The 26,176-nt window shown below is 37.7% G+C and overlaps 57 non-coding genes across 57 annotated transcripts; all 57 read left to right on the plus strand.

Moving 5' to 3' along the window:
- The first annotated feature begins 2,106 nt into the window (after positions 1–2,106).
- Positions 2,107–2,178, plus strand: trnac-gca (transfer RNA cysteine (anticodon GCA)). Its single transcript has one exon. It is a non-coding gene; the product is annotated as a tRNA-Cys (tRNA).
- Positions 2,179–2,541: 363 nt separating this feature from the next.
- trnac-gca (transfer RNA cysteine (anticodon GCA)) lies at positions 2,542–2,613 on the plus strand. The gene has a single exon. It is a non-coding gene; the product is annotated as a tRNA-Cys (tRNA).
- Positions 2,614–2,956: 343 nt separating this feature from the next.
- On the plus strand, positions 2,957–3,028 carry trnac-gca (transfer RNA cysteine (anticodon GCA)). The gene has a single exon. It is a non-coding gene; the product is annotated as a tRNA-Cys (tRNA).
- A 146-nt stretch (positions 3,029–3,174) lies between these two features.
- trnac-gca (transfer RNA cysteine (anticodon GCA)) lies at positions 3,175–3,246 on the plus strand. The gene has a single exon. It is a non-coding gene; the product is annotated as a tRNA-Cys (tRNA).
- Positions 3,247–3,815: 569 nt separating this feature from the next.
- trnac-gca (transfer RNA cysteine (anticodon GCA)) lies at positions 3,816–3,887 on the plus strand. Its single transcript has one exon. It is a non-coding gene; the product is annotated as a tRNA-Cys (tRNA).
- Positions 3,888–4,664: 777 nt separating this feature from the next.
- Positions 4,665–4,736, plus strand: trnac-gca (transfer RNA cysteine (anticodon GCA)). Its single transcript has one exon. It is a non-coding gene; the product is annotated as a tRNA-Cys (tRNA).
- A 438-nt stretch (positions 4,737–5,174) lies between these two features.
- Positions 5,175–5,246, plus strand: trnac-gca (transfer RNA cysteine (anticodon GCA)). The gene has a single exon. It is a non-coding gene; the product is annotated as a tRNA-Cys (tRNA).
- Positions 5,247–5,391: 145 nt separating this feature from the next.
- Positions 5,392–5,463, plus strand: trnac-gca (transfer RNA cysteine (anticodon GCA)). Its single transcript has one exon. It is a non-coding gene; the product is annotated as a tRNA-Cys (tRNA).
- A 229-nt stretch (positions 5,464–5,692) lies between these two features.
- Positions 5,693–5,764, plus strand: trnac-gca (transfer RNA cysteine (anticodon GCA)). The gene has a single exon. It is a non-coding gene; the product is annotated as a tRNA-Cys (tRNA).
- A 229-nt stretch (positions 5,765–5,993) lies between these two features.
- On the plus strand, positions 5,994–6,065 carry trnac-gca (transfer RNA cysteine (anticodon GCA)). The gene has a single exon. It is a non-coding gene; the product is annotated as a tRNA-Cys (tRNA).
- A 354-nt stretch (positions 6,066–6,419) lies between these two features.
- Positions 6,420–6,491, plus strand: trnac-gca (transfer RNA cysteine (anticodon GCA)). The gene has a single exon. It is a non-coding gene; the product is annotated as a tRNA-Cys (tRNA).
- A 343-nt stretch (positions 6,492–6,834) lies between these two features.
- On the plus strand, positions 6,835–6,906 carry trnac-gca (transfer RNA cysteine (anticodon GCA)). The gene has a single exon. It is a non-coding gene; the product is annotated as a tRNA-Cys (tRNA).
- Positions 6,907–7,032: 126 nt separating this feature from the next.
- On the plus strand, positions 7,033–7,104 carry trnac-gca (transfer RNA cysteine (anticodon GCA)). Its single transcript has one exon. It is a non-coding gene; the product is annotated as a tRNA-Cys (tRNA).
- Positions 7,105–7,540: 436 nt separating this feature from the next.
- Positions 7,541–7,612, plus strand: trnac-gca (transfer RNA cysteine (anticodon GCA)). The gene has a single exon. It is a non-coding gene; the product is annotated as a tRNA-Cys (tRNA).
- Positions 7,613–8,171: 559 nt separating this feature from the next.
- trnac-gca (transfer RNA cysteine (anticodon GCA)) lies at positions 8,172–8,243 on the plus strand. The gene has a single exon. It is a non-coding gene; the product is annotated as a tRNA-Cys (tRNA).
- A 559-nt stretch (positions 8,244–8,802) lies between these two features.
- Positions 8,803–8,874, plus strand: trnac-gca (transfer RNA cysteine (anticodon GCA)). The gene has a single exon. It is a non-coding gene; the product is annotated as a tRNA-Cys (tRNA).
- Positions 8,875–9,524: 650 nt separating this feature from the next.
- trnac-gca (transfer RNA cysteine (anticodon GCA)) lies at positions 9,525–9,596 on the plus strand. The gene has a single exon. It is a non-coding gene; the product is annotated as a tRNA-Cys (tRNA).
- Positions 9,597–9,949: 353 nt separating this feature from the next.
- trnac-gca (transfer RNA cysteine (anticodon GCA)) lies at positions 9,950–10,021 on the plus strand. Its single transcript has one exon. It is a non-coding gene; the product is annotated as a tRNA-Cys (tRNA).
- A 145-nt stretch (positions 10,022–10,166) lies between these two features.
- Positions 10,167–10,238, plus strand: trnac-gca (transfer RNA cysteine (anticodon GCA)). Its single transcript has one exon. It is a non-coding gene; the product is annotated as a tRNA-Cys (tRNA).
- Positions 10,239–10,467: 229 nt separating this feature from the next.
- Positions 10,468–10,539, plus strand: trnac-gca (transfer RNA cysteine (anticodon GCA)). The gene has a single exon. It is a non-coding gene; the product is annotated as a tRNA-Cys (tRNA).
- Positions 10,540–10,768: 229 nt separating this feature from the next.
- On the plus strand, positions 10,769–10,840 carry trnac-gca (transfer RNA cysteine (anticodon GCA)). The gene has a single exon. It is a non-coding gene; the product is annotated as a tRNA-Cys (tRNA).
- A 354-nt stretch (positions 10,841–11,194) lies between these two features.
- On the plus strand, positions 11,195–11,266 carry trnac-gca (transfer RNA cysteine (anticodon GCA)). Its single transcript has one exon. It is a non-coding gene; the product is annotated as a tRNA-Cys (tRNA).
- A 343-nt stretch (positions 11,267–11,609) lies between these two features.
- Positions 11,610–11,681, plus strand: trnac-gca (transfer RNA cysteine (anticodon GCA)). The gene has a single exon. It is a non-coding gene; the product is annotated as a tRNA-Cys (tRNA).
- Positions 11,682–11,807: 126 nt separating this feature from the next.
- Positions 11,808–11,879, plus strand: trnac-gca (transfer RNA cysteine (anticodon GCA)). Its single transcript has one exon. It is a non-coding gene; the product is annotated as a tRNA-Cys (tRNA).
- A 436-nt stretch (positions 11,880–12,315) lies between these two features.
- On the plus strand, positions 12,316–12,387 carry trnac-gca (transfer RNA cysteine (anticodon GCA)). The gene has a single exon. It is a non-coding gene; the product is annotated as a tRNA-Cys (tRNA).
- A 559-nt stretch (positions 12,388–12,946) lies between these two features.
- On the plus strand, positions 12,947–13,018 carry trnac-gca (transfer RNA cysteine (anticodon GCA)). Its single transcript has one exon. It is a non-coding gene; the product is annotated as a tRNA-Cys (tRNA).
- Positions 13,019–13,577: 559 nt separating this feature from the next.
- trnac-gca (transfer RNA cysteine (anticodon GCA)) lies at positions 13,578–13,649 on the plus strand. Its single transcript has one exon. It is a non-coding gene; the product is annotated as a tRNA-Cys (tRNA).
- Positions 13,650–14,299: 650 nt separating this feature from the next.
- Positions 14,300–14,371, plus strand: trnac-gca (transfer RNA cysteine (anticodon GCA)). Its single transcript has one exon. It is a non-coding gene; the product is annotated as a tRNA-Cys (tRNA).
- A 353-nt stretch (positions 14,372–14,724) lies between these two features.
- trnac-gca (transfer RNA cysteine (anticodon GCA)) lies at positions 14,725–14,796 on the plus strand. The gene has a single exon. It is a non-coding gene; the product is annotated as a tRNA-Cys (tRNA).
- A 145-nt stretch (positions 14,797–14,941) lies between these two features.
- On the plus strand, positions 14,942–15,013 carry trnac-gca (transfer RNA cysteine (anticodon GCA)). Its single transcript has one exon. It is a non-coding gene; the product is annotated as a tRNA-Cys (tRNA).
- Positions 15,014–15,157: 144 nt separating this feature from the next.
- On the plus strand, positions 15,158–15,229 carry trnac-gca (transfer RNA cysteine (anticodon GCA)). The gene has a single exon. It is a non-coding gene; the product is annotated as a tRNA-Cys (tRNA).
- Positions 15,230–15,798: 569 nt separating this feature from the next.
- On the plus strand, positions 15,799–15,870 carry trnac-gca (transfer RNA cysteine (anticodon GCA)). Its single transcript has one exon. It is a non-coding gene; the product is annotated as a tRNA-Cys (tRNA).
- A 126-nt stretch (positions 15,871–15,996) lies between these two features.
- trnac-gca (transfer RNA cysteine (anticodon GCA)) lies at positions 15,997–16,068 on the plus strand. The gene has a single exon. It is a non-coding gene; the product is annotated as a tRNA-Cys (tRNA).
- A 145-nt stretch (positions 16,069–16,213) lies between these two features.
- Positions 16,214–16,285, plus strand: trnac-gca (transfer RNA cysteine (anticodon GCA)). Its single transcript has one exon. It is a non-coding gene; the product is annotated as a tRNA-Cys (tRNA).
- Positions 16,286–16,514: 229 nt separating this feature from the next.
- trnac-gca (transfer RNA cysteine (anticodon GCA)) lies at positions 16,515–16,586 on the plus strand. The gene has a single exon. It is a non-coding gene; the product is annotated as a tRNA-Cys (tRNA).
- A 229-nt stretch (positions 16,587–16,815) lies between these two features.
- Positions 16,816–16,887, plus strand: trnac-gca (transfer RNA cysteine (anticodon GCA)). Its single transcript has one exon. It is a non-coding gene; the product is annotated as a tRNA-Cys (tRNA).
- Positions 16,888–17,241: 354 nt separating this feature from the next.
- On the plus strand, positions 17,242–17,313 carry trnac-gca (transfer RNA cysteine (anticodon GCA)). The gene has a single exon. It is a non-coding gene; the product is annotated as a tRNA-Cys (tRNA).
- Positions 17,314–17,656: 343 nt separating this feature from the next.
- On the plus strand, positions 17,657–17,728 carry trnac-gca (transfer RNA cysteine (anticodon GCA)). Its single transcript has one exon. It is a non-coding gene; the product is annotated as a tRNA-Cys (tRNA).
- A 126-nt stretch (positions 17,729–17,854) lies between these two features.
- On the plus strand, positions 17,855–17,926 carry trnac-gca (transfer RNA cysteine (anticodon GCA)). The gene has a single exon. It is a non-coding gene; the product is annotated as a tRNA-Cys (tRNA).
- A 436-nt stretch (positions 17,927–18,362) lies between these two features.
- trnac-gca (transfer RNA cysteine (anticodon GCA)) lies at positions 18,363–18,434 on the plus strand. The gene has a single exon. It is a non-coding gene; the product is annotated as a tRNA-Cys (tRNA).
- Positions 18,435–18,993: 559 nt separating this feature from the next.
- trnac-gca (transfer RNA cysteine (anticodon GCA)) lies at positions 18,994–19,065 on the plus strand. The gene has a single exon. It is a non-coding gene; the product is annotated as a tRNA-Cys (tRNA).
- Positions 19,066–19,389: 324 nt separating this feature from the next.
- On the plus strand, positions 19,390–19,461 carry trnac-gca (transfer RNA cysteine (anticodon GCA)). Its single transcript has one exon. It is a non-coding gene; the product is annotated as a tRNA-Cys (tRNA).
- A 436-nt stretch (positions 19,462–19,897) lies between these two features.
- trnac-gca (transfer RNA cysteine (anticodon GCA)) lies at positions 19,898–19,969 on the plus strand. The gene has a single exon. It is a non-coding gene; the product is annotated as a tRNA-Cys (tRNA).
- A 559-nt stretch (positions 19,970–20,528) lies between these two features.
- On the plus strand, positions 20,529–20,600 carry trnac-gca (transfer RNA cysteine (anticodon GCA)). The gene has a single exon. It is a non-coding gene; the product is annotated as a tRNA-Cys (tRNA).
- Positions 20,601–21,159: 559 nt separating this feature from the next.
- On the plus strand, positions 21,160–21,231 carry trnac-gca (transfer RNA cysteine (anticodon GCA)). Its single transcript has one exon. It is a non-coding gene; the product is annotated as a tRNA-Cys (tRNA).
- A 786-nt stretch (positions 21,232–22,017) lies between these two features.
- trnac-gca (transfer RNA cysteine (anticodon GCA)) lies at positions 22,018–22,089 on the plus strand. Its single transcript has one exon. It is a non-coding gene; the product is annotated as a tRNA-Cys (tRNA).
- Positions 22,090–22,324: 235 nt separating this feature from the next.
- On the plus strand, positions 22,325–22,396 carry trnac-gca (transfer RNA cysteine (anticodon GCA)). The gene has a single exon. It is a non-coding gene; the product is annotated as a tRNA-Cys (tRNA).
- A 353-nt stretch (positions 22,397–22,749) lies between these two features.
- On the plus strand, positions 22,750–22,821 carry trnac-gca (transfer RNA cysteine (anticodon GCA)). Its single transcript has one exon. It is a non-coding gene; the product is annotated as a tRNA-Cys (tRNA).
- Positions 22,822–22,966: 145 nt separating this feature from the next.
- On the plus strand, positions 22,967–23,038 carry trnac-gca (transfer RNA cysteine (anticodon GCA)). Its single transcript has one exon. It is a non-coding gene; the product is annotated as a tRNA-Cys (tRNA).
- A 144-nt stretch (positions 23,039–23,182) lies between these two features.
- Positions 23,183–23,254, plus strand: trnac-gca (transfer RNA cysteine (anticodon GCA)). Its single transcript has one exon. It is a non-coding gene; the product is annotated as a tRNA-Cys (tRNA).
- A 569-nt stretch (positions 23,255–23,823) lies between these two features.
- On the plus strand, positions 23,824–23,895 carry trnac-gca (transfer RNA cysteine (anticodon GCA)). The gene has a single exon. It is a non-coding gene; the product is annotated as a tRNA-Cys (tRNA).
- A 145-nt stretch (positions 23,896–24,040) lies between these two features.
- trnac-gca (transfer RNA cysteine (anticodon GCA)) lies at positions 24,041–24,112 on the plus strand. The gene has a single exon. It is a non-coding gene; the product is annotated as a tRNA-Cys (tRNA).
- Positions 24,113–24,558: 446 nt separating this feature from the next.
- On the plus strand, positions 24,559–24,630 carry trnac-gca (transfer RNA cysteine (anticodon GCA)). Its single transcript has one exon. It is a non-coding gene; the product is annotated as a tRNA-Cys (tRNA).
- Positions 24,631–24,983: 353 nt separating this feature from the next.
- On the plus strand, positions 24,984–25,055 carry trnac-gca (transfer RNA cysteine (anticodon GCA)). Its single transcript has one exon. It is a non-coding gene; the product is annotated as a tRNA-Cys (tRNA).
- Positions 25,056–25,200: 145 nt separating this feature from the next.
- On the plus strand, positions 25,201–25,272 carry trnac-gca (transfer RNA cysteine (anticodon GCA)). Its single transcript has one exon. It is a non-coding gene; the product is annotated as a tRNA-Cys (tRNA).
- Positions 25,273–25,416: 144 nt separating this feature from the next.
- Positions 25,417–25,488, plus strand: trnac-gca (transfer RNA cysteine (anticodon GCA)). Its single transcript has one exon. It is a non-coding gene; the product is annotated as a tRNA-Cys (tRNA).
- Positions 25,489–26,057: 569 nt separating this feature from the next.
- trnac-gca (transfer RNA cysteine (anticodon GCA)) lies at positions 26,058–26,129 on the plus strand. Its single transcript has one exon. It is a non-coding gene; the product is annotated as a tRNA-Cys (tRNA).
- The last annotated feature ends 47 nt before the right edge of the window (positions 26,130–26,176 follow it).

Raw genomic sequence — 26,176 nt, forward strand, 5'->3', positions numbered from 1 at the left:
TGCACATTGCATCAAGCAAAAATTAAATTAAATGCAACAGTCTCAGACTTTTGATGAACATTTAAACCTATTTTCTGCACATTCCACCATATTTTAATGAAATAAAGAAAGTCCTTCTGTTAACTTATATTTCTGCATATTCCAGCATATAAAATACATATATTTTTTTGTAAAATCCTTAATTCGAATAGATGTAAATAAAATACAGCAATAAAATAATTAAAATGAAAGTCTCTCCTGACTGTATTCCAAATTATTAACACTTACGTCTTTTAACAGTAAAGTGCAGAGAGGAGTAAAAAAGAGTTTACCAAAACAGCCATGTCATGTCAGTTGGGGGTTCAGGCAGGGTTTTTTTCAGTAAGTTTTTAACATTCCTGTGCCGGCTTGCTAGGTGCTTGCTCAGATTTGAGGTGGAATTTTGACATTCTCCAACGGGGGGTCCAGTTTCTAGATCAGGATGCTCTCTACACACGCAAGGTCTCTCGCTCGCTCTCCCTCTCTGCGGGTGCGCGCGCGCTACGCGGTCTCTGTCTCGCATGCACGCTCGCTCTAGATTCCGGGAGATTTTAACTGATTTGCGGTATAACTAGTCGATCACGAGTGGCTCAACAGGTAGATCTATAGATAAACTCATCTTTCAGGCATTTGACCGACCGGGTTGACACTTCAGCGTGAGAAATCGGGGGGGGTGGCGTGTGAGACCAATCAAATGCGTGTCTCTCTCCCGCGCTCCGTGTTGTCTCTTGTTCAACAATACACATTCCGGTGTTTACCACTGACGTCGCGGCGCTCATACATCATTGTCACTCACGCACGACTCATGGCACGAGACAGTCTCACGAAACAAAATGACGGTTAACTAACGCAGTAACGCAGCCTGCTTACGGGGAAGTAACAGTAATCTAATTACTGTTTTTACAATTGTAATCCCTTACTTTACTCATTACTTGAAAAAAGTAATTGGATTACAGTAACGCGTTACTTCTAACGCGTTACTGCCCATCAGTGGATGTGGACAAACTCCTCCGGCCGGATCAACATGAAGACATGATGCTGAAGCAGAATAAATCTCTCATTGACCTAGATTTTGCAGTTGCACAACTTTTCTGAGTGTACTTTACTGTAACATGCTTTTCATTTAGAGTTTTTTACTGTAACCTTTTTGGCTTTTTTAGTTGGGTCAGTGTATTTTCACGGTATGCAAGTGCTGAATATACAGACATTCAGTACTATACAATATTCAGTACAATAGGCCTACTATACTTGCAGTGCATACAGTATACAATTTATTCACCTTACTACTGTAAGTTGTCATTACTAAGTAAACAAATTTTGTAATTATGTAAAAAAAAAGTATATATACGTTTTTACATAATTGCAAAATTTGTTTACTTTTTTACAGGATACTTTTTTCTGTAACTGCATGCTTTGGATTCTGTGTTCTCCATTATTTTGATGTAGTGTCTAGCGAATGATCTGTAGTATTTATAAAATTGACTCGCTGTGTGTATGATCTGAAAGCGTTGTTTGATTTTGAGCACAGACAAAATGGTTTTGAGGCAATTGTTTGATTTTGCCAGAAGAGTCAGAAGTTCTCTGAATGTGGTTTGAAAATTTGGTTTTGAGAAAGTGAGTGATGGTTTCAAGAAATGTGTTTAAGCAATTAAGAAAAACTGTAATATATCAGGAAAAAAAACATTTGTAGTTCCTTTTATTGGTTTTACAAAATGTATTTGTTAAATACCCCCTTTGCATGTCCAACTCCGACCAACTCTTTGGTGCTGATATCCTAGTTCACAAGCAAAACACTTTGTTATTTTCCTTCTACAGATGAATTTAAGAAAATTACTGGAACTTTTGGAACTTTGAAAAACGGTAATTGAAAGGTGGTATAGCTCAGTGGTAGAGCATTTGACTGCAGATCAAGAGGTCCCCGGTTCAAAGCCTAGTGCCCCCTTTATCATGTCCCAATTTGAATGTGATCTTTGGTACTGTTATGCTAGGTTCCAACAAGCCAATCACTTCATTCTTTTACCTTATACTGGTGTAGTTGAGAAAATTCCTGATATTTTTTTTTTTTACTTTGAAAATAGTTATTTGAAAGGGGGTATAGCTCAGTGGTAGAGCATTTGACTGCAGATCAAGAGGTCCCCGGTTCAAATCCGAGTGCCCCCTTTATCCTGTCCCAATCTGAATGTGATCTTTGGTACTGTTATGCTAGTTTCCAACAAGCCAATCACTTCATTCTTTTACCTTATACTGGTGTAGTAGAGAAAATTCCTGATATTTTTTTTTTTACTTTGAAAAAAGGTAATTGAAAGGTGGTATAGCTCAGTGGTAGAGCATTTGACTGCAGATCAAGAGGTCCCCGGTTCAAAGCCGAGTGCGCCCTTTATCATGTCCCAATCTTAATGTGATCTTTTGTACTGTTATGCTAGTTTCCAACAAGCCAATCACTTCATTCTTTTACCTTATACTGGTGTAGTAGAGAAAATTCCTGATATTTTTTTTTTTTACTTTGAAAAAGTTTATTTGAAAGGGGGTATAGCTCAGTGGTAGAGCATTTGACTGCAGATCAAGAGGTCCCCGGTTCAGATCCGAGTGCCCCCTTTATCATGTCCCAATTTGAATGTGATCTTTGGTACTGTTATGCTAGTTTCCAACAAGCCAATCACTTCATTCTTTTACCTTATACTGGTGTAGTTGAGAAAATTCCTGATATTTTTTTTTTTACTTTGAAAATGTTTATTTGAAAGGGGGTATAGCTCAGTGGTAGAGCATTTGACTGCAGATCAAGAGGTCCCCGGTTCAAATACGAGTGCCCCCTTTATCATGTCCCAATCTGAATGTGATCTTTGGTACTGTTATGCTAGTTTCCAACAAGCCAATCACTTTATTCTTTTACCTTATCCAGACGAATTTAAGAAAATTCCTCAGAATCTTATTTTTGAAAGGGGGTATAGCTCAGTGGTAGAGCATTTGACTGCAGATCAAGAGGTCCCCGGTTCAAATCCGAGTGCCCCCTTTATCATGTCCCAATTTAAATGTGATCTTTGGTACTGTTATGCTAGTTTCCAACAAGCCAATCACTTCATTCTTTTACCTTATACTGGTGTAGTTGAGAAAATTCCTGATATTTTTTTTTTTAACTTTGAAAATGTTTATTTGAAAGGGGGTATAGCTCAGTGGTAGAGCATTTGACTGCAGATCAAGAGGTCCCCGGTTCAAATCCGAGTGCCCCCTTTATCATGTCCCAAACTGAATGTGATCTTTGGTACTGTTATGCTAGTTTCCAACAAGCCAATCACTTCATTCTTTTACCTTATACAGACGAATTTAAGAAAATTCCTGGAACTTTTTTAACTTTGAAAAAATGTCATTGAGAGGGGGTATAGCTCAGTGGTAGAGCATTTAACTGCAGATCAAGAGGTCCCCGGTTCAAATCCGAATACCCCCTTTGCATGTCCAACTCCGACCAACTCTTTGGTGCTGATATCCTAGTTCACAAGCAAAACACTTTGTTATTTTCCTTCTACAGACGAATTTAAGAAAATTACTGGAACTTTTGTAACTTTGAAAAAAGGTAATTGAAAGGTGGTATAGCTCAGTGGTAGAGCATTTGACTGCAGATCAAGAGGTCCCCGGTTCAAAGCCGAGTGCCCCCTTTATCATGTCCCAATTTGAATGTGATCTTTAGTACTGTTATGCTAGGTTCCAACAAGCCAATCACTTCATTCTTTTACCTTATACTGGTGTAGTTGAGAAAATTCCTGATATTTTTTTTTTTTTACTTTGAAAATAGTTATTTGAAAGGGGGTATAGCTCAGTGGTAGAGCATTTGACGGCAGATCAAGAGGTCCCCGGTTCAAATCCGAGTGCCCCCTTTATCATGTCCCAATTTGAATGTGATCTTTGGTACTGTTATGCTAGTTTCCAACAAGCCAATCACTTCATTCTTTTACCTTATACTGGTGTAGAAGAGAAAATTCCAGATTTTTTTTTTTTTTACTTTGAAAATGTTTATTTGAAAGGAGTATAGCTCAGTGGTAGAGCATTTGACTGCAGATCAAGAGGTCTCCGGTTCAAATCCGAGTGCCCCCTTTATCATGTCCCAATTTGAATGTGATCTTTGGTACTGTTATGCTAGTTTCCAACAAGCCAATCACTTCATTCTTTTACCTTATACTGGTGTAGTTGAGAAAATTCCTGATATTTTTTTTTTTACTTTGAAAATGTTTATTTGAAAGGGGGTATAGCTCAGTGGTAGAGCATTTGACTGCAGATCAAGAGGTCCCCGGTTCAAATACGAGTGCCCCCTTTATCATGTCCCAATCTGAATGTGATCTTTGGTACTGTTATGCTAGTTTCCAACAAGCCAATCACTTTATTCTTTTACCTTATCCAGACGAATTTAAGAAAATTCCTCAGATTTTTTTTTTTGAAAGGGGGTATAGCTGAGTGGTAGAGCATTTGACTGCAGATCAAGATGTCCCCGGTTCAAATCCGAGTGCCCCCCTTATCATGTCCCAATTTGAATGTGATCTTTGGTACTGTTATGCTAGTTTCCAACAAGCCAATCACTTCATTCTTTTACCTTATACTGGTGTAGTAGAGAAAACTCCAGATTTTTTTTTTTTTACTTTGAAAATGTTTATTTGAAAGGGGGTATAGCTCAGTGGTAGAGCATTTGACTGCAGATCAAGAGGTCCCCGGTTCAAATCCGAGTGCCCCCTTTATCATGTCCCAATTTGAATGTGATCGTGTAGCTCAGTGGTAGAGCATTTGACTGCAGATCAAGAGGTCCACGGTTCAAATCCGAGTGCCCCCTTTATCATGTCCCAATTTGAATGTGATCTTTGGTACTGTTATGCTAGTTTCCAACAAGCCAATCACTTCATTCTTTTACCTTATACTGGTGTAGTTGAGAAAATTCCTGATATTTTTTTTTTTACTTTGAAAATGTTTATTTGAAAGGGGGTATAGCTCAGTGGTAGAGCATTTGACTGCAGATCAAGAGGTCCCCGGTTCAAATACGAGTGCCCCCTTTATCATGTCCCAATCTGAATGTGATCTTTGGTACTGTTATGCTAGTTTCCAACAAGCCAATCACTTTATTCTTTTACCTTATCCAGACGAATTTAAGAAAATTCCTCAGAATTTTTTTTTTGAAAGGGGGTATAGCTCAGTGGTAGAGCATTTGACTGCAGATCAAGATGTCCCCGGTTCAAATCCGAGTGCCCCCTTTATCATGTCCCAATTTGAATGTGATCTTTGGTACTGTTATGCTAGTTTCCAACAAGCCAATCACTTCATTCTTTTACCTTATACTGGTGTAGTAGAGAAAACTCCAGATTTTTTTTTTTTTACTTTGAAAATGTTTATTTGAAAGGGGGTATAGCTCAGTGGTAGAGCATTTGACTGCAGATCAAGAGGTCCCCGGTTCAAATCCGAGTGCCCCCTTTATCATGTCCCAATTTGAATGTGATCTTTGGTACTGTTATGCTAGTTTCCAACAAGCCAATCACTTCATTCTTTTACCTTATACAGACGAATTTAAGAAAATTGTGATCTTTGGTACTGTTATGCTAGTTTCCAACAAGCCAATCACTTCATTCTTTTACCTTATACAGACGAATTTAAGAAAATTCCGCGGATTTTTTTTTTTTTACTTTGAAAAATTGATCTAAAAGGGGGTATAGCTCAGTGGTAGAGCATTTGACTGCAGATCAAGAGGTCCCCGGTTCAAATCCGAGTGCCCCCTTTATCATGTCCCAATTTGAATGTGATCTTTGGTACTGTTATGCTAGTTTCCAACAAGCCAATCACTTCATTCTTTTACCTTATACAGACGAATTTAAGAAAATTGTGATCTTTGGTACTGTTATGCTAGTTTCCAACAAGCCAATCACTTCATTCTTTTACCTTATACAGACGAATTTAAGAAAATTCCGCGGATTTTTTTTTTTTTACTTTGAAAAATTGATCTAAAAGGGGGTATAGCTCAGTGGTAGAGCATTTGACTGCAGATCAAGAGGTCCCCGGTTCAAATCCGAGTGCCCCCTTTATCATGTCCCAATCTGAATGTGATCTTTGGTACTGTTATGCTAGTTTCCAACAAGCCAATCACTTCATTCTTTTACCTTATACAGACAAATTTTAGAAAATTCCTCAGATTTTTTTTTTTACTTTGAAAAATTTATCTGAAAGGGGGTATAGCTCAGTGGCAGAGCATTTGACTGCAGATCAAGAGTCCCAATCTTTATCATCCCTTTATCATGTCCCAATCTTAATGTGATCTTTTGTACTGTTATGCTAGTTTCCAACAAGCCAATCACTTCATTCTTTTACCTTATACTGGTGTAGTAGAGAAAATTCCTGATATTTTTTTTTTTTACTTTGAAAATGTTTATTTGAAAGGGGGTGTAGCTCAGTGGTAGAGCATTTGACTGCAGATCAAGAGGTCCCCGGTTCAAATCCGAGTGCCCCCTTTATCATGTCCCAATTTGAATGTGATCTTTGGTACTGTTATGCTAGTTTCCAACAAGCCAATCACTTCATTCTTTTACCTTATACTGGTGTAGTTGAGAAAATTCCTGATATTTTTTTTTTTACTTTGAAAATGTTTATTTGAAAGGGGGTATAGCTCAGTGGTAGAGCATTTGACTGCAGATCAAGAGGTCCCCGGTTCAAATACGAGTGCCCCCTTTATCATGTCCCAATCTGAATGTGATCTTTGGTACTGTTATGCTAGTTTCCAACAAGCCAATCACTTTATTCTTTTACCTTATCCAGACGAATTTAAGAAAATTCCTCAGAATTTTTTTTTTGAAAGGGGGTATAGCTCAGTGGTAGAGCATTTGACTGCAGATCAAGATGTCCCCGGTTCAAATCCGAGTGCCCCCTTTATCATGTCCCAATTTGAATGTGATCTTTGGTACTGTTATGCTAGTTTCCAACAAGCCAATCACTTCATTCTTTTACCTTATCCAGACGAATTTAAGAAAATTCCTCAGAATTTTTTTTTTGAAAGGGGGTATAGCTCAGTGGTAGAGCATTTGACTGCAGATCAAGATGTCCCCGGTTCAAATCCGAGTGCCCCCTTTATCATGTCCCAATTTGAATGTGATCTTTGGTACTGTTATGCTAGTTTCCAACAAGCCAATCACTTCATTCTTTTACCTTATACAGACGAATTTAAGAAAATTGTGATCTTTGGTACTGTTATGCTAGTTTCCAACAAGCCAATCACTTCATTCTTTTACCTTATACAGACAAATTTTAGAAAATTCCTCAGATTTTTTTTTTTACTTTGAAAAATTTATCTGAAAGGGGGTATAGCTCAGTGGCAGAGCATTTGCCTGCAGGTCAAGAGTCCCAATCTTTATCATCCCTTTATCATGTCCCAATCTTAATGTGATCTTTTGTACTGTTATGCTAGTTTCCAACAAGCCAATCACTTCATTCTTTTACCTTATACTGGTGTAGTAGAGAAAATTCCTGATATTTTTTTTTTTACTTTGAAAATGTTTATTTGAAAGGGGGTATAGCTCAGTGGTAGAGCATTTGACTGCAGATCAAGAGGTCCCCGGTTCAAATCTGAGTGCCCCCTTTATCATGTCCCAATTTGAATGTGATCTTTGGTACTGTTATGCTAGTTTCCAACAAGCCAATCACTTCATTCTTTTACCTTATACTGGTGTAGTTGAGAAAATTCCTGATATTTTTTTTTTTACTTTGAAAATGTTTATTTGAAAGGGGGTATAGCTCAGTGGTAGAGCATTTGACTGCAGATCAAGAGGTCCCCGGTTCAAATACGAGTGCCCCCTTTATCATGTCCCAATCTGAATGTGATCTTTGGTACTGTTATGCTAGTTTCCAACAAGCCAATCACTTTATTCTTTTACCTTATACAGACGTATTTAAGAAAATTCCTCAGAATTTTTTTTTTGAAAGGGGGTATAGCTCAGTGGTAGAGCATTTGACTGCAGATCAAGAGGTCCCCAGTTGAAATCCGAGTGCCCCCTTTATCATGTCCCAATTTGAATGTGATCTTTGGTACTGTTATGCTAGTTTCCAACAAGCCAATCACTTTATTCTTTTACCTTATACAGACGAATTTAAGAAAATTCCTCAGAATTTTTTTTTTACTTAAAAAAATTTATCTAAAAGGGGGTATAGCTCAGTGGCAGAGCATTTGACTGCAGATCAAGAGGTCCCCGGTTCAAATCCGAGTGCCCCCTTTATCATGTCCCAATCTGAATGTGATCTTTGGTACTGTTATGCTAGTTTCCAACAAGCCAATCACTTCATTCTTTTACCTTATACAGACGAATTTAAGAAAATTCCTCAGAATTTTTTTTTTGAAAGTGGGTATAGCTCAGTGGTAGAGCTTTTGACTGCAGATCAAGAGGTCCCCGGTTCAAATCCGAGTGCCCCCTTTATCATGTCCCAATTTGAACGTGATCTTTGGTACTGTTATGCTAGTTTCCAACAAGCCAATCACTTCATTCTTTTACCTTATACTGGTGTAGTTGAGAAAATTCCTGATATTTTTTTTTTTACTTTGAAAATGTTTATTTGAAAGGGGGTATAGCTCAGTGGTAGAGCATTTGACTGCAGATCAAGAGGTCCCCGGTTGAAATCCGAGTGCCCCCTTTATCATGTCCCAATCTGAATGTGATCTTTGGTACTGTTATGCTAGTTTCCAACAAGCCAATCACTTTATTCTTTTACCTTATACAGACGAATTTAAGAAAATTCCTCAGAATTTTTTTTTTACTTTAAAAAATTTATCTAAAAGGGGGTATAGCTCAGTGGCAGAGCATTTGACTGCAGATCAAGAGGTCCCCGGTTCAAATCCGAGTGCCCCCTTTATCATGTCCCAATCTGAATGTGATCTTTGGTACTGTTATGCTAGTTTCCAACAAGCCAATCACTTCATTCTTTTACCTTATACAGACGAATTTAAGAAAATTCCTGGAACTTTTTTAACTTTGAAAAAATGTCATTGAGAGGTGGTATAGCTCAGTGGTAGAGCATTTAACTGCAGATCAAGAGGTCCCCGGTTCAAATCCGAATACCCCCCTTGCATGTCCAACTCCGACCAACTCTTTGGTGCTGATATCCTAGTTCACAAGCAAAACACTTTGTTATTTTCCTTCTACAGACGAATTTAAGAAAATTACTGGAACTTTTGTAACTTTGAAAAAAGGTAATTGAAAGGTGGTATAGCTCAGTGGTAGAGCATTTGACTGCAGATCAAGAGGTCCCCGGTTCAAAGCCGAGTGCCCCCTTTATCATGTCCCAATTTGAATGTGATCTTTGGTACTGTTATGCTAGTTTCCAACAAGCAAATCACTTCATTCTTTTACCTTATACAGACGAATTTAAGAAAATTGTGATCTTTGGTACTGTTATGCTAGTTTCCAACAAGCCAATCACTTCATTCTTTTACCTTATACAGACGAATTTAAGAAACTTCCGCGGATTTTTTTTTTTTACTTTGAAAAATGTATCTAAAAGGGGGTATAGCTCAGTGGTAGAGCATTTGACTGCAGATCAAGAGGTCCCCGGTTCAAATCCGAGTGCCCCCTTTATCATGTCCCAATCTGAATGTGATCTTTGGTACTGTTATGCTAGTTTCCAACAAGCCAATCACTTCATTCTTTTACCTTATACAGACAAATTTTAGAAAATTCCTCAGATTTTTTTTTTTACTTTGAAAAATTTATCTGAAAGGGGGTATAGCTCAGTGGCAGAGCATTTGCCTGCAGGTCAAGAGTCCCAATCTTTATCATCCCTTTATCATGTCCCAATCTTAATGTGATCTTTTGTACTGTTATGCTAGTTTCCAACAAGCCAATCACTTCATTCTTTTACCTTATACTGGTGTAGTAGAGAAAATTCCTGATATTTTTTTTTTTACTTTGAAAATGTTTATTTGAAAGGGGGTATAGCTCAGTGGTAGAGCATTTGACTGCAGATCAAGAGGTCCCCGGTTCAAATCCGAGAGCCCCCTTTATCATGTCCCAATTTGAATGTGATCTTTGGTACTGTTATGCTAGTTTCCAACAAGCCAATCACTTCATTCTTTTACCTTATACTGGTGTAGTTGAGAAAATTCCTGATATTTTTTTTTTTACTTTGAAAATGTTTATTTGAAAGGGGGTATAGCTCAGTGGTAGAGCATTTGACTGCAGATCAAGAGGTACCCGGTTCAAATCCGAGTGCCCCCTTTATCATGTCCCAATTTGAATGTGATCTTTGGTACTGTTATGCTAGTTTCCAACAAGCCAATCACTTCATTCTTTTACCTTATACAGACGAATTTAAGAAAATTGTGATCTTTGGTACTGTTATGCTAGTTTCCAACAAGCCAATCACTTCATTCTTTTACCTTATACAGACGAATTTAAGAAAATTCCGCGGATTTTTTTTTTTTTACTTTGAAAAATTGATCTAAAAGGGGGTATAGCTCAGTGGTAGAGCATTTGACTGCAGATCAAGAGGTCCCCGGTTCAAATCCGAGTGCCCCCTTTATCATGTCCCAATTTGAATGTGATCTTTGGTACTGTTATGCTAGTTTCCAACAAGCCAATCACTTCATTCTTTTACCTTATACAGACGAATTTAAGAAAATTGTGATCTTTGGTACTGTTATGCTAGTTTCCAACAAGCCAATCACTTCATTCTTTTACCTTATACAGACGAATTTAAGAAAATTCCGCGGATTTTTTTTTTTTTACTTTGAAAAATTGATCTAAAAGGGGGTATAGCTCAGTGGTAGAGCATTTGACTGCAGATCAAGAGGTCCCCGGTTCAAATCCGAGTGCCCCCTTTATCATGTCCCAATCTGAATGTGATCTTTGGTACTGTTATGCTAGTTTCCAACAAGCCAATCACTTCATTCTTTTACCTTATACAGACAAATTTTAGAAAATTCCTCAGATTTTTTTTTTTACTTTGAAAAATTTATCTGAAAGGGGGTATAGCTCAGTGGCAGAGCATTTGACTGCAGATCAAGAGTCCCAATCTTTATCATCCCTTTATCATGTCCCAATCTTAATGTGATCTTTTGTACTGTTATGCTAGTTTCCAACAAGCCAATCACTTCATTCTTTTACCTTATACTGGTGTAGTAGAGAAAATTCCTGATATTTTTTTTTTTTACTTTGAAAATGTTTATTTGAAAGGGGGTGTAGCTCAGTGGTAGAGCATTTGACTGCAGATCAAGAGGTCCCCGGTTCAAATCCGAGTGCCCCCTTTATCATGTCCCAATTTGAATGTGATCTTTGGTACTGTTATGCTAGTTTCCAACAAGCCAATCACTTCATTCTTTTACCTTATACTGGTGTAGTTGAGAAAATTCCTGATATTTTTTTTTTTACTTTGAAAATGTTTATTTGAAAGGGGGTATAGCTCAGTGGTAGAGCATTTGACTGCAGATCAAGAGGTCCCCGGTTCAAATACGAGTGCCCCCTTTATCATGTCCCAATCTGAATGTGATCTTTGGTACTGTTATGCTAGTTTCCAACAAGCCAATCACTTTATTCTTTTACCTTATCCAGACGAATTTAAGAAAATTCCTCAGAATTTTTTTTTTGAAAGGGGGTATAGCTCAGTGGTAGAGCATTTGACTGCAGATCAAGATGTCCCCGGTTCAAATCCGAGTGCCCCCTTTATCATGTCCCAATTTGAATGTGATCTTTGGTACTGTTATGCTAGTTTCCAACAAGCCAATCACTTCATTCTTTTACCTTATCCAGACGAATTTAAGAAAATTCCTCAGAATTTTTTTTTTGAAAGGGGGTATAGCTCAGTGGTAGAGCATTTGACTGCAGATCAAGATGTCCCCGGTTCAAATCCGAGTGCCCCCTTTATCATGTCCCAATTTGAATGTGATCTTTGGTACTGTTATGCTAGTTTCCAACAAGCCAATCACTTCATTCTTTTACCTTATACAGACGAATTTAAGAAAATTGTGATCTTTGGTACTGTTATGCTAGTTTCCAACAAGCCAATCACTTCATTCTTTTACCTTATACAGACAAATTTTAGAAAATTCCTCAGATTTTTTTTTTTACTTTGAAAAATTTATCTGAAAGGGGGTATAGCTCAGTGGCAGAGCATTTGCCTGCAGGTCAAGAGTCCCAATCTTTATCATCCCTTTATCATGTCCCAATCTTAATGTGATCTTTTGTACTGTTATGCTAGTTTCCAACAAGCCAATCACTTCATTCTTTTACCTTATACTGGTGTAGTAGAGAAAATTCCTGATATTTTTTTTTTTACTTTGAAAATGTTTATTTGAAAGGGGGTATAGCTCAGTGGTAGAGCATTTGACTGCAGATCAAGAGGTCCCCGGTTCAAATCTGAGTGCCCCCTTTATCATGTCCCAATTTGAATGTGATCTTTGGTACTGTTATGCTAGTTTCCAACAAGCCAATCACTTCATTCTTTTACCTTATACTGGTGTAGTTGAGAAAATTCCTGATATTTTTTTTTTTACTTTGAAAATGTTTATTTGAAAGGGGGTATAGCTCAGTGGTAGAGCATTTGACTGCAGATCAAGAGGTCCCCGGTTCAAATACGAGTGCCCCCTTTATCATGTCCCAATCTGAATGTGATCTTTGGTACTGTTATGCTAGTTTCCAACAAGCCAATCACTTTATTCTTTTACCTTATACAGACGTATTTAAGAAAATTCCTCAGAATTTTTTTTTTGAAAGGGGGTATAGCTCAGTGGTAGAGCATTTGACTGCAGATCAAGAGGTCCCCAGTTGAAATCCGAGTGCCCCCTTTATCATGTCCCAATTTGAATGTGATCTTTGGTACTGTTATGCTAGTTTCCAACAAGCCAATCACTTTATTCTTTTACCTTATACAGACGAATTTAAGAAAATTCCTCAGAATTTTTTTTTTACTTAAAAAAATTTATCTAAAAGGGGGTATAGCTCAGTGGCAGAGCATTTGACTGCAGATCAAGAGGTCCCCGGTTCAAATCCGAGTGCCCCCTTTATCATGTCCCAATCTGAATGTGATCTTTGGTACTGTTATGCTAGTTTCCAACAAGCCAATCACTTCATTCTTTTACCTTATACAGACGAATTTAAGAAAATTCCTCAGAATTTTTTTTTTGAAAGTGGGTATAGCTCAGTGGTAGAGCTTTTGACTGCAGATCAAGAGGTCCCCGGTTCAAATCCGAGTGCCCCCTTTATCATGTCCCAATTTGAACGTGATCTTTGGTACTGTTATGCTAGTTTCCAACAAGCCAATCACTTCATTCTTTTACCTTATACTGGTGTAGTTGAGAAAATTCCTGATATTTTTTTTTTTACTTTGAAAATGTTTATTTGAAAGGGGGTATAGCTCAGTGGTAGAGCATTTGACTGCAGATCAAGAGGTCCCCGGTTGAAATCCGAGTGCCCCCTTTATCATGTCCCAATCTGAATGTGATCTTTGGTACTGTTATGCTAGTTTCCAACAAGCCAATCACTTTATTCTTTTACCTTATACAGACGAATTTAAGAAAATTCCTCAGAATTTTTTTTTTACTTTAAAAAATTTATCTAAAAGGGGGTATAGCTCAGTGGCAGAGCATTTGACTGCAGATCAAGAGGTCCCCGGTTCAAATCCGAGTGCCCCCTTTATCATGTCCCAATCTGAATGTGATCTTTGGTACTGTTATGCTAGTTTCCAACAAGCCAATCACTTCATTCTTTTACCTTATACAGACGAATTTAAGAAAATTCCTGGAACTTTTTTAACTTTGAAAAAATGTCATTGAGAGGTGGTATAGCTCAGTGGTAGAGCATTTAACTGCAGATCAAGAGGTCCCCGGTTCAAATCCGAATACCCCCCTTGCATGTCCAACTCCGACCAACTCTTTGGTGCTGATATCCTAGTTCACAAGCAAAACACTTTGTTATTTTCCTTCTACAGACGAATTTAAGAAAATTACTGGAACTTTTGTAACTTTGAAAAAAGGTAATTGAAAGGTGGTATAGCTCAGTGGTAGAGCATTTGACTGCAGATCAAGAGGTCCCCGGTTCAAAGCCGAGTGCCCCCTTTATCATGTCCCAATTTGAATGTGATCTTTGGTACTGTTATGCTAGTTTCCAACAAGCAAATCACTTCATTCTTTTACCTTATACAGACGAATTTAAGAAAATTGTGATCTTTGGTACTGTTATGCTAGTTTCCAACAAGCCAATCACTTCATTCTTTTACCTTATACAGACGAATTTAAGAAACTTCCGCGGATTTTTTTTTTTTACTTTGAAAAATGTATCTAAAAGGGGGTATAGCTCAGTGGTAGAGCATTTGACTGCAGATCAAGAGGTCCCCGGTTCAAATCCGAGTGCCCCCTTTATCATGTCCCAATCTGAATGTGATCTTTGGTACTGTTATGCTAGTTTCCAACAAGCCAATCACTTCATTCTTTTACCTTATACAGACAAATTTTAGAAAATTCCTCAGATTTTTTTTTTTACTTTGAAAAATTTATCTGAAAGGGGGTATAGCTCAGTGGCAGAGCATTTGCCTGCAGGTCAAGAGTCCCAATCTTTATCATCCCTTTATCATGTCCCAATCTTAATGTGATCTTTTGTACTGTTATGCTAGTTTCCAACAAGCCAATCACTTCATTCTTTTACCTTATACTGGTGTAGTAGAGAAAATTCCTGATATTTTTTTTTTTACTTTGAAAATGTTTATTTGAAAGGGGGTATAGCTCAGTGGTAGAGCATTTGACTGCAGATCAAGAGGTCCCCGGTTCAAATCCGAGAGCCCCCTTTATCATGTCCCAATTTGAATGTGATCTTTGGTACTGTTATGCTAGTTTCCAACAAGCCAATCACTTCATTCTTTTACCTTATACTGGTGTAGTTGAGAAAATTCCTGATATTTTTTTTTTTACTTTGAAAATGCTTATTTGAAAGGGGGTATAGCTCAGTGGTAGAGCATTTGACTGCAGATCAAGAGGTACCCGGTTCAAATCCGAGTGCCCCCTTTATCATGTCCCAATTTGAATGTGATCTTTGGTACTGTTATGCTAGTTTCCAACAAGCCAATCACTTTATTCTTTTACCTTATACAGACGAATTTAAGAAAATTCCTCAGAATTTTTTTTTTACTTTAAAAAATTTATCTAAAAGGGGGTATAGCTCAGTGGCAGAGCATTTGACTGCAGATCAAGAGGTCCCCGGTTCAAATCCGAGTGCCCCCTTTATCATGTCCCAATCTGAATGTGATCTTTGGTACTGTTATGCTAGTTTCCAACAAGCCAATCACTTCATTCTTTTACCTTATACAGACGAATTTAAGAAAATTCCTGGAACTTTTTTAACTTTGAAAAAATGTCATTGAGAGGGGGTATAGCTCAGTGGTAGAGCATTTAACTGCAGATCAAGAGGTCCCCGGTTCAAATCCGAATACCCCCCTTGCATGTCCAACTCCGACCAACTCTTTGGTGCTGATATCCTAGTTCACAAGCAAAACACTTTGTTATTTTCCTTCTACAGACGAATTTAAGAAAATTACTGGAACTTTTGTAACTTTGAAAAAAGGTAATTGAAAGGTGGTATAGCTCAGTGGTAGAGCATTTGACTGCAGATCAAGAGGTCCCCGGTTCAAAGCCGAGTGCCCCCTTTATCATGTCCCAATTTGAATGTGATCTTTGGTACTGTTATGCTAGGTTCCAACAAGCCAATCACTTCATTCTTTTACCTTATACTGGTGTAGTTGAGAAAATTCCTGATATTTTTTTTTTTTTACTTTGAAAATAGTTATTTGAAAGGGGGTATAGCTCAGTGGTAGAGCATTTGACTGCAGATCAAGAGGTCCCCGGTTCAAATCCGAGTGCCCCCTTTATCATGTCCCAATTTGAATGTGATCTTTGGTACTGTTATGCTAGTTTCCAACAAGCCAATCACTTTATTCTTTTACCTTATCCAGACGAATTTAAGAAAATTCCTCAGAATTTTTTTTTTGAAAGGGGGTATAGCTCAGTGGTAGAGCATTTGACTGCAGATCAAGATGTCCCCGGTTCAAATCCGAGTGCCCCCTTTATCATGTCCCAATTTGAATGTGATCTTTGGTACTGTTATGCTAGTTTCCAACAAGCCAATCACTTCATTCTTTTACCTTATACTGGTGTAGTAGAGAAAACTCCAGATTTTTTTTTTTTTACTTTGAAAATGTTTATTTGAAAGGGGGTATAGCTCAGTGGTAGAGCATTTGACTGCAGATCAAGAGGTCCCCGGTTCAAATCCGAGTGCCCCCTTTATCATGTCCCAATTTGAATGTGATCTTTGGTACTGTTATGCTAGTTTCCAACAAGCCAATCACTTCATTCTTTTACCTTATACAGACGAATTTAAGAAAATTGTGATCTTTGGTACTGTTATGCTAGTTTCCAACAAGCCAATCACTTCATTCTTTTACCTTATACAGACGAATTTAAGAAAATTCCGCGGATTTTTTTTTTTTTACTTTGAAAAATTGATCTAAAAGGGGGTATAGCTCAGTGGTAGAGCATTTGACTGCAGATCAAGAGGTCCCCGGTTCAAATCCGAGTGCCCCCTTTATCATGTCCCAATTTGAATGTGATCTTTGGTACTGTTATGCTAGTTTCCAACAAGCCAATCACTTCATTCTTTTACCTTATACAGACGAATTTAAGAAAATTGTGATCTTTGGTACTGTTATGCTAGTTTCCAACAAGCCAATCACTTCATTCTTTTACCTTATACAGACGAATTTAAGAAAATTCCGCGGATTTTTTTTTTTTTACTTTGAAAAATTGATCTAAAAGGGGGTATAGCTCAGTGGTAGAGCATTTGACTGCAGATCAAGAGGTCCCCGGTTCAAATCCGAGTGCCCCCTTTATCATGTCCCAATCTGAATGTGATCTTTGGTACTGTTATGCTAGTTTCCAACAAGCCAATCACTTCATTCTTTTACCTTATACAGACAAATTTTAGAAAATTCCTCAGATTTTTTTTTTTACTTTGAAAAATTTATCTGAAAGGGGGTATAGCTCAGTGGCAGAGCATTTGACTGCAGATCAAGAGTCCCAATCTTTATCATCCCTTTATCATGTCCCAATCTTAATGTGATCTTTTGTACTGTTATGCTAGTTTCCAACAAGCCAATCACTTCATTCTTTTACCTTATACTGGTGTAGTAGAGAAAATTCCTGATATTTTTTTTTTTTACTTTGAAAATGTTTATTTGAAAGGGGGTGTAGCTCAGTGGTAGAGCATTTGACTGCAGATCAAGAGGTCCCCGGTTCAAATCCGAGTGCCCCCTTTATCATGTCCCAATTTGAATGTGATCTTTGGTACTGTTATGCTAGTTTCCAACAAGCCAATCACTTCATTCTTTTACCTTATACTGGTGTAGTTGAGAAAATTCCTGATATTTTTTTTTTTACTTTGAAAATGTTTATTTGAAAGGGGGTATAGCTCAGTGGTAGAGCATTTGACTGCAGATCAAGAGGTCCCCGGTTCAAATACGAGTGCCCCCTTTATCATGTCCCAATCTGAATGTGATCTTTGGTACTGTTATGCTAGTTTCCAACAAGCCAATCACTTTATTCTTTTACCTTATCCAGACGAATTTAAGAAAATTCCTCAGAATTTTTTTTTTGAAAGGGGGTATAGCTCAGTGGTAGAGCATTTGACTGCAGATCAAGATGTCCCCGGTTCAAATCCGAGTGCCCCCTTTATCATGTCCCAATTTGAATGTGATCTTTGGTACTGTTATGCTAGTTTCCAACAAGCCAATCACTTCATTCTTTTACCTTATCCAGACGAATTTAAGAAAATTCCTCAGAATTTTTTTTTTGAAAGGGGGTATAGCTCAGTGGTAGAGCATTTGACTGCAGATCAAGATGTCCCCGGTTCAAATCCGAGTGCCCCCTTTATCATGTCCCAATTTGAATGTGATCTTTGGTACTGTTATGCTAGTTTCCAACAAGCCAATCACTTCATTCTTTTACCTTATACAGACGAATTTAAGAAAATTGTGATCTTTGGTACTGTTATGCTAGTTTCCAACAAGCCAATCACTTCATTCTTTTACCTTATACAGACAAATTTTAGAAAATTCCTCAGATTTTTTTTTTTACTTTGAAAAATTTATCTGAAAGGGGGTATAGCTCAGTGGCAGAGCATTTGCCTGCAGGTCAAGAGTCCCAATCTTTATCATCCCTTTATCATGTCCCAATCTTAATGTGATCTTTTGTACTGTTATGCTAGTTTCCAACAAGCCAATCACTTCATTCTTTTACCTTATACTGGTGTAGTAGAGAAAATTCCTGATATTTTTTTTTTTACTTTGAAAATGTTTATTTGAAAGGGGGTATAGCTCAGTGGTAGAGCATTTGACTGCAGATCAAGAGGTCCCCGGTTCAAATCTGAGTGCCCCCTTTATCATGTCCCAATTTGAATGTGATCTTTGGTACTGTTATGCTAGTTTCCAACAAGCCAATCACTTCATTCTTTTACCTTATACTGGTGTAGTTGAGAAAATTCCTGATATTTTTTTTTTTACTTTGAAAATGTTTATTTGAAAGGGGGTATAGCTCAGTGGTAGAGCATTTGACTGCAGATCAAGAGGTCCCCGGTTCAAATACGAGTGCCCCCTTTATCATGTCCCAATCTGAATGTGATCTTTGGTACTGTTATGCTAGTTTCCAACAAGCCAATCACTTTATTCTTTTACCTTATACAGACGTATTTAAGAAAATTCCTCAGAATTTTTTTTTTGAAAGGGGGTATAGCTCAGTGGTAGAGCATTTGACTGCAGATCAAGAGGTCCCCAGTTGAAATCCGAGTGCCCCCTTTATCATGTCCCAATTTGAATGTGATCTTTGGTACTGTTATGCTAGTTTCCAACAAGCCAATCACTTTATTCTTTTACCTTATACAGACGAATTTAAGAAAATTCCTCAGAATTTTTTTTTTTACTTAAAAAATTTATCTAAAAGGGGGTATAGCTCAGTGGCAGAGCATTTGACTGCAGATCAAGAGGTCCCCGGTTCAAATCCGAGTGCCCCCTTTATCATGTCCCAATCTGAATGTGATCTTTGGTACTGTTATGCTAGTTTCCAACAAGCCAATCACTTCATTCTTTTACCTTATACAGACGAATTTAAGAAAATTCCTCAGAATTTTTTTTTTGAAAGTGGGTATAGCTCAGTGGTAGAGCTTTTGACTGCAGATCAAGATGTCCCCGGTTCAAATCCGAGTGCCCCCTTTATCATGTCCCAATTTGAATGTGATCTTTGGTACTGTTATGCTAGTTTCCAACAAGCCAATCACTTCATTCTTTTACCTTATCCAGACGAATTTAAGAAAATTCCTCAGAATTTTTTTTTTGAAAGGGGGTATAGCTCAGTGGTAGAGCATTTGACTGCAGATCAAGATGTCCCCGGTTCAAATCCGAGTGCCCCCTTTATCATGTCCCAATTTGAATGTGATCTTTGGTACTGTTATGCTAGTTTCCAACAAGCCAATCACTTCATTCTTTTACCTTATACAGACGAATTTAAGAAAATTGTGATCTTTGGTACTGTTATGCTAGTTTCCAACAAGCCAATCACTTCATTCTTTTACCTTATACAGACAAATTTTAGAAAATTCCTCAGATTTTTTTTTTTACTTTGAAAAATTTATCTGAAAGGGGGTATAGCTCAGTGGCAGAGCATTTGCCTGCAGGTCAAGAGTCCCAATCTTTATCATCCCTTTATCATGTCCCAATCTTAATGTGATCTTTTGTACTGTTATGCTAGTTTCCAACAAGCCAATCACTTCATTATTTTACCTTATACTGGTGTAGTAGAGAAAATTCCTGATATTTTTTTTTTTACTTTGAAAATGTTTATTTGAAAGGGGGTATAGCTCAGTGGTAGAGCATTTGACTGCAGATCAAGAGGTCCCCGGTTCAAATCTGAGTGCCCCCTTTATCATGTCCCAATTTGAATGTGATCTTTGGTACTGTTATGCTAGTTTCCAACAAGCCAATCACTTCATTCTTTTACCTTATACTGGTGTAGTTGAGAAAATTCCTGATATTTTTTTTTTTACTTTGAAAATGTTTATTTGAAAGGGGGTATAGCTCAGTGGTAGAGCATTTGACTGCAGATCAAGAGGTCCCCGGTTCAAATACGAGTGCCCCCTTTATCATGTCCCAATCTGAATGTGATCTTTGGTACTGTTATGCTAGTTTCCAACAAGCCAATCACTTTATTCTTTTACCTTATACAGACGTATTTAAGAAAATTCCTCAGAATTTTTTTTTTGAAAGGGGGTATAGCTCAGTGGTAGAGCATTTGACTGCAGATCAAGAGGTCCCCAGTTGAAATCCGAGTGCCCCCTTTATCATGTCCCAATTTGAATGTGATCTTTGGTACTGTTATGCTAGTTTCCAACAAGCCAATCACTTTATTCTTTTACCTTATACAGACGAATTTAAGAAAATTCCTCAGAATTTTTTTTTTACTTAAAAAAATTTATCTAAAAGGGGGTATAGCTCAGTGGCAGAGCATTTGACTGCAGATCAAGAGGTCCCCGGTTCAAATCCGAGTGCCCCCTTTATCATGTCCCAATCTGAATGTGATCTTTGGTACTGTTATGCTAGTTTCCAACAAGCCAATCACTTCATTCTTTTACCTTATACAGACGAATTTAAGAAAATTCCTCAGAATTTTTTTTTTGAAAGTGGGTATAGCTCAGTGGTAGAGCTTTTGACTGCAGATCAAGAGGTCCCCGGTTCAAATCCGAGTGCCCCCTTTATCATGTCCCAATTTGAACGTGATCTTTGGTACTGTTATGCTAGTTTCCAACAAGCCAATCACTTCATTCTTTTACCTTATACTGGTGTAGTTGAGAAAATTCCTGATATTTTTTTTTTTACTTTGAAAATGTTTATTTGAAAGGGGGTATAGCTCAGTGGTAGAGCATTTGACTGCAGATCAAGAGGTCCCCGGTTGAAATCCGAGTGCCCCCTTTATCATGTCCCAATCTGAATGTGATCTTTGGTACTGTTATGCTAGTTTCCAACAAGCCAATCACTTTATTCTTTTACCTTATACAGACGAATTTAAGAAAATTCCTCAGAATTTTTTTTTTACTTTAAAAAATTTATCTAAAAGGGGGTATAGCTCAGTGGCAGAGCATTTGACTGCAGATCAAGAGGTCCCCGGTTCAAATCCGAGTGCCCCCTTTATCATGTCCCAATCTGAATGTGATCTTTGGTACTGTTATGCTAGTTTCCAACAAGCCAATCACTTCATTCTTTTACCTTATACAGACGAATTTAAGAAAATTCCTGGAACTTTTTTAACTTTGAAAAAATGTCATTGAGAGGTGGTATAGCTCAGTGGTAGAGCATTTAACTGCAGATCAAGAGGTCCCCGGTTCAAATCCGAATACCCCCCTTGCATGTCCAACTCCGACCAACTCTTTGGTGCTGATATCCTAGTTCACAAGCAAAACACTTTGTTATTTTCCTTCTACAGACGAATTTAAGAAAATTACTGGAACTTTTGTAACTTTGAAAAAAGGTAATTGAAAGGTGGTATAGCTCAGTGGTAGAGCATTTGACTGCAGATCAAGAGGTCCCCGGTTCAAAGCCGAGTGCCCCCTTTATCATGTCCCAATTTGAATGTGATCTTTGGTACTGTTATGCTAGGTTCCAACAAGCCAATCGCTTCATTCTTTTACCTTATACTGGTGTAGTTGAGAAAATTCCTGATATTTTTTTTTTTTTACTTTGAAAATAGTTATTTGAAAGGGGGTATAGCTCAGTGGTAGAGCATTTGACTAGAGATCAAGAGGTCCCCGGTTCAAATCCGAGTGCCCCCTTTATCATGTCCCAATTTGAATGTGATCTTTGGTACTGTTATGCTAGTTTCCAACAAGCCAATCACTTCATTCTTTTACCTTATACTGGTGTAGTAGAGAAAATTCCAGATTTTTTTTTTTTTACTTTGAAAATGTTTATTTGAAAGGGGGTATAGCTCAGTGGTAGAGCATTTGACTGCAGATCAAGAGGTCCCCGGTTCAAATCCGAGTGCCCCCTTTATCATGTCCCAATTTGAATGTGATCTTTGGTACTTGGTACTGTTATGCTAGTTTCCAACAAGCAAATCACTTCATTCTTTTACCTTATACAGACGAATTTAAGAAAATTGTGATCTTTGGTACTGTTATGCTAGTTTCCAACAAGCCAATCACTTCATTCTTTTACCTTATACAGACGAATTTAAGAAACTTCCGCGGATTTTTTTTTTTTACTTTGAAAAATGTATCTAAAAGGGGGTATAGCTCAGTGGTAGAGCATTTGACTGCAGATCAAGAGGTCCCCGGTTCAAATCCGAGTGCCCCCTTTATCATGTCCCAATCTGAATGTGATCTTTGGTACTGTTATGCTAGTTTCCAACAAGCCAATCACTTCATTCTTTTACCTTATACAGACAAATTTTAGAAAATTCCTCAGATTTTTTTTTTTACTTTGAAAAATTTATCTGAAAGGGGGTATAGCTCAGTGGCAGAGCATTTGCCTGCAGGTCAAGAGTCCCAATCTTTATCATCCCTTTATCATGTCCCAATCTTAATGTGATCTTTTGTACTGTTATGCTAGTTTCCAACAAGCCAATCACTTCATTCTTTTACCTTATACTGGTGTAGTAGAGAAAATTCCTGATATTTTTTTTTTTACTTTGAAAATGTTTATTTGAAAGGGGGTATAGCTCAGTGGTAGAGCATTTGACTGCAGATCAAGAGGTCCCCGGTTCAAATCCGAGAGCCCCCTTTATCATGTCCCAATTTGAATGTGATCTTTGGTACTGTTATGCTAGTTTCCAACAAGCCAATCACTTCATTCTTTTACCTTATACTGGTGTAGTTGAGAAAATTCCTGATATTTTTTTTTTTACTTTGAAAATGTTTATTTGAAAGGGGGTATAGCTCAGTGGTAGAGCATTTGACTGCAGATCAAGAGGTACCCGGTTCAAATCCGAGTGCCCCCTTTATCATGTCCCAATTTGAATGTGATCTTTGGTACTGTTATGCTAGTTTCCAACAAGCCAATCACTTTATTCTTTTACCTTATACAGACGAATTTAAGAAAATTCCTCAGAATTTTTTTTTTACTTTAAAAAATTTATCTAAAAGGGGGTATAGCTCAGTGGCAGAGCATTTGACTGCAGATCAAGAGGTCCCCGGTTCAAATCCGAGTGCCCCCTTTATCATGTCCCAATCTGAATGTGATCTTTGGTACTGTTATGCTAGTTTCCAACAAGCCAATCACTTCATTCTTTTACCTTATACAGACGAATTTAAGAAAATTCCTGGAACTTTTTTAACTTTGAAAAAATGTCATTGAGAGGGGGTATAGCTCAGTGGTAGAGCATTTAACTGCAGATCAAGAGGTCCCCGGTTCAAATCCGAATACCCCCCTTGCATGTCCAACTCCGACCAACTCTTTGGTGCTGATATCCTAGTTCACAAGCAAAACACTTTGTTATTTTCCTTCTACAGACGAATTTAAGAAAATTACTGGAACTTTTGTAACTTTGAAAAAAGGTAATTGAAAGGTGGTATAGCTCAGTGGTAGAGCATTTGACTGCAGATCAAGAGGTCCCCGGTTCAAAGCCGAGTGCCCCCTTTATCATGTCCCAATTTGAATGTGATCTTTGGTACTGTTATGCTAGGTTCCAACAAGCCAATCACTTCATTCTTTTACCTTATACTGGTGTAGTTGAGAAAATTCCTGATATTTTTTTTTTTTTACTTTGAAAATAGTTATTTGAAAGGGGGTATAGCTCAGTGGTAGAGCATTTGACTGCAGATCAAGAGGTCCCCGGTTCAAATCCGAGTGCCCCCTTTATCATGTCCCAATTTGAATGTGATCTTTGGTACTGTTATGCTAGTTTCCAACAAGCCAATCACTTCATTCTTTTACCTTATACTGGTGTAGTAGAGAAAATTCCAGATTTTTTTTTTTTTACTTTGAAAATGTTTATTTGAAAGGGGGTATAGCTCAGTGGTAGAGCATTTGACTGCAGATCAAGAGGTCCCCGGTTCAAATCCGAGTGCCCCCTTTATCATGTCCCAATTTGAATGTGATCTTTGGTACTGTTATGCTAGGTTCCAACAAGCCAATCACTTCATTCTTTTACCTTATACTGGTGTAGTTGAGAAAATCCTGATATTTTTTTTTTTTTACTTTGAAAATGTTTGTTTGAAAGGGGTTATAGCTCAGTGGTAGAGCATTTGACTGCAGATCAAGAGGTCCCCGGTTCAAATCCGAGTGCCCCGTTTATCATGTCACAATTTGAATGTGATCTTTGGTACTGTTATGCTAGTTTCCAACAAGCCAATCACTTCATTCTTTTACCTTATACAGACGAATTTAAGAAAATTGTGATCTTTGGTACTGTTATGCTAGTTTCCAACAAGCCAATCACTTCATTCTTTTACCTTATACAGACGAATTTAAGAAAATTCCGCGGATTTTTTTTTTTTACTTTGAAAAATGTATCTAAAAGGGGGTATAGCTCAGTGGTAGAGCATTTGACTGCAGATCAAGAGGTCCCCGGTTCAAATCCAAGTGCCCCCTTTATCATGTCCCAATCTGAATGTGATCTTTGGTACTGTTATGCTAGTTTCCAACAAGCCAATCACTTCATTCTTTTACCTTATACAGACAAATTTTAGAAAATTCCTCAGATTTTTTTTTTTACTTTGAAAAATGTATCTGAAAGGGGGTATAGCTCAGTGGCAGAGCATTTGCCTGCAGGTCAAGAGTCCCAATCTTTATCATCCCTTTATCATGTCCCAATCTTAATGTGATCTTTTGTACTGTTATGCTAGTTTCCAACAAGCCAATCACTTCATTCTTTTACCTTATACTGGTGTAGTAGAGAAAATTCCTGATATTTTTTTTTTTACTTTGAAAATGTTTATTTGAAAGGGGGTATAGCTCAGTGGTAGAGCATTTGACTGCAGATCAAGAGGTCCCCGGTTCAAATCCGAGAGCCCCCTTTATCATGTCCCAATTTGAATGTGATCTTTGGTACTGTTATGCTAGTTTCCAACAAGCCAATCACTTCATTCTTTTACCTTATACTGGTGTAGTTGAGAAAATTCCTGATATTTTTTTTTTTACTTTGAAAATGTTTATTTGAAAGGGGGTATAGCTCAGTGGTAGAGCATTTGACTGCAGATCAAGAGGTACCCGGTTCAAATCCGAGTGCCCCCTTTATCATGTCCCAATTTGAATGTGATCTTTGGTACTGTTATGCTAGTTTCCAACAAGCCAATCACTTTATTCTTTTACCTTATACAGACGAATTTAAGAAAATTCCTCAGAATTTTTTTTTTACTTTAAAAAATTTATCTAAAAGGGGGTATAGCTCAGTGGCAGAGCATTTGACTGCAGATCAAGAGGTCCCCGGTTCAAATCCGAGTGCCCCCTTTATCATGTCCCAATCTGAATGTGATCTTTGGTACTGTTATGCTAGTTTCCAACAAGCCAATCACTTCATTCTTTTACCTTATACAGACGAATTTAAGAAAATTCCTGGAACTTTTTTAACTTTGAAAAAATGTCATTGAGAGGGGGTATAGCTCAGTGGTAGAGCATTTAACTGCAGATCAAGAGGTCCCCGGTTCAAATCCGAATACCCCCCTTGCATGTCCAACTCCGACCAACTCTTTGGTGCTGATATCCTAGTTCACAAGCAAAACACTTTGTTATTTTCCTTCTACAGACGAATTTAAGAAAATTACTGGAACTTTTGTAACTTTGAAAAAAGGTAATTGAAAGGTGGTATAGCTCAGTGGTAGAGCATTTGACTGCAGATCAAGAGGTCCCCGGTTCAAAGCCGAGTGCCCCCTTTATCATGTCCCAATTTGAATGTGATCTTTGGTACTGTTATGCTAGGTTCCAACAAGCCAATCACTTCATTCTTTTACCTTATACTGGTGTAGTTGAGAAAATTCCTGATATTTTTTTTTTTTTACTTTGAAAATAGTTATTTGAAAGGGGGTATAGCTCAGTGGTAGAGCATTTGACTGCAGATCAAGAGGTCCCCGGTTCAAATCCGAGTGCCCCCTTTATCATGTCCCAATTTGAATGTGATCTTTGGTACTGTTATGCTAGT

The sequence above is a fragment of the Rhinichthys klamathensis genome, unplaced genomic scaffold (genome assembly GCF_029890125.1).
Source record: "Rhinichthys klamathensis goyatoka isolate OS25496 unplaced genomic scaffold, OSU_Roscu_1.1 h1tg000095l_1, whole genome shotgun sequence".
NCBI classification, from domain to species: domain Eukaryota; kingdom Metazoa; phylum Chordata; class Actinopteri; order Cypriniformes; family Leuciscidae; genus Rhinichthys; species Rhinichthys klamathensis.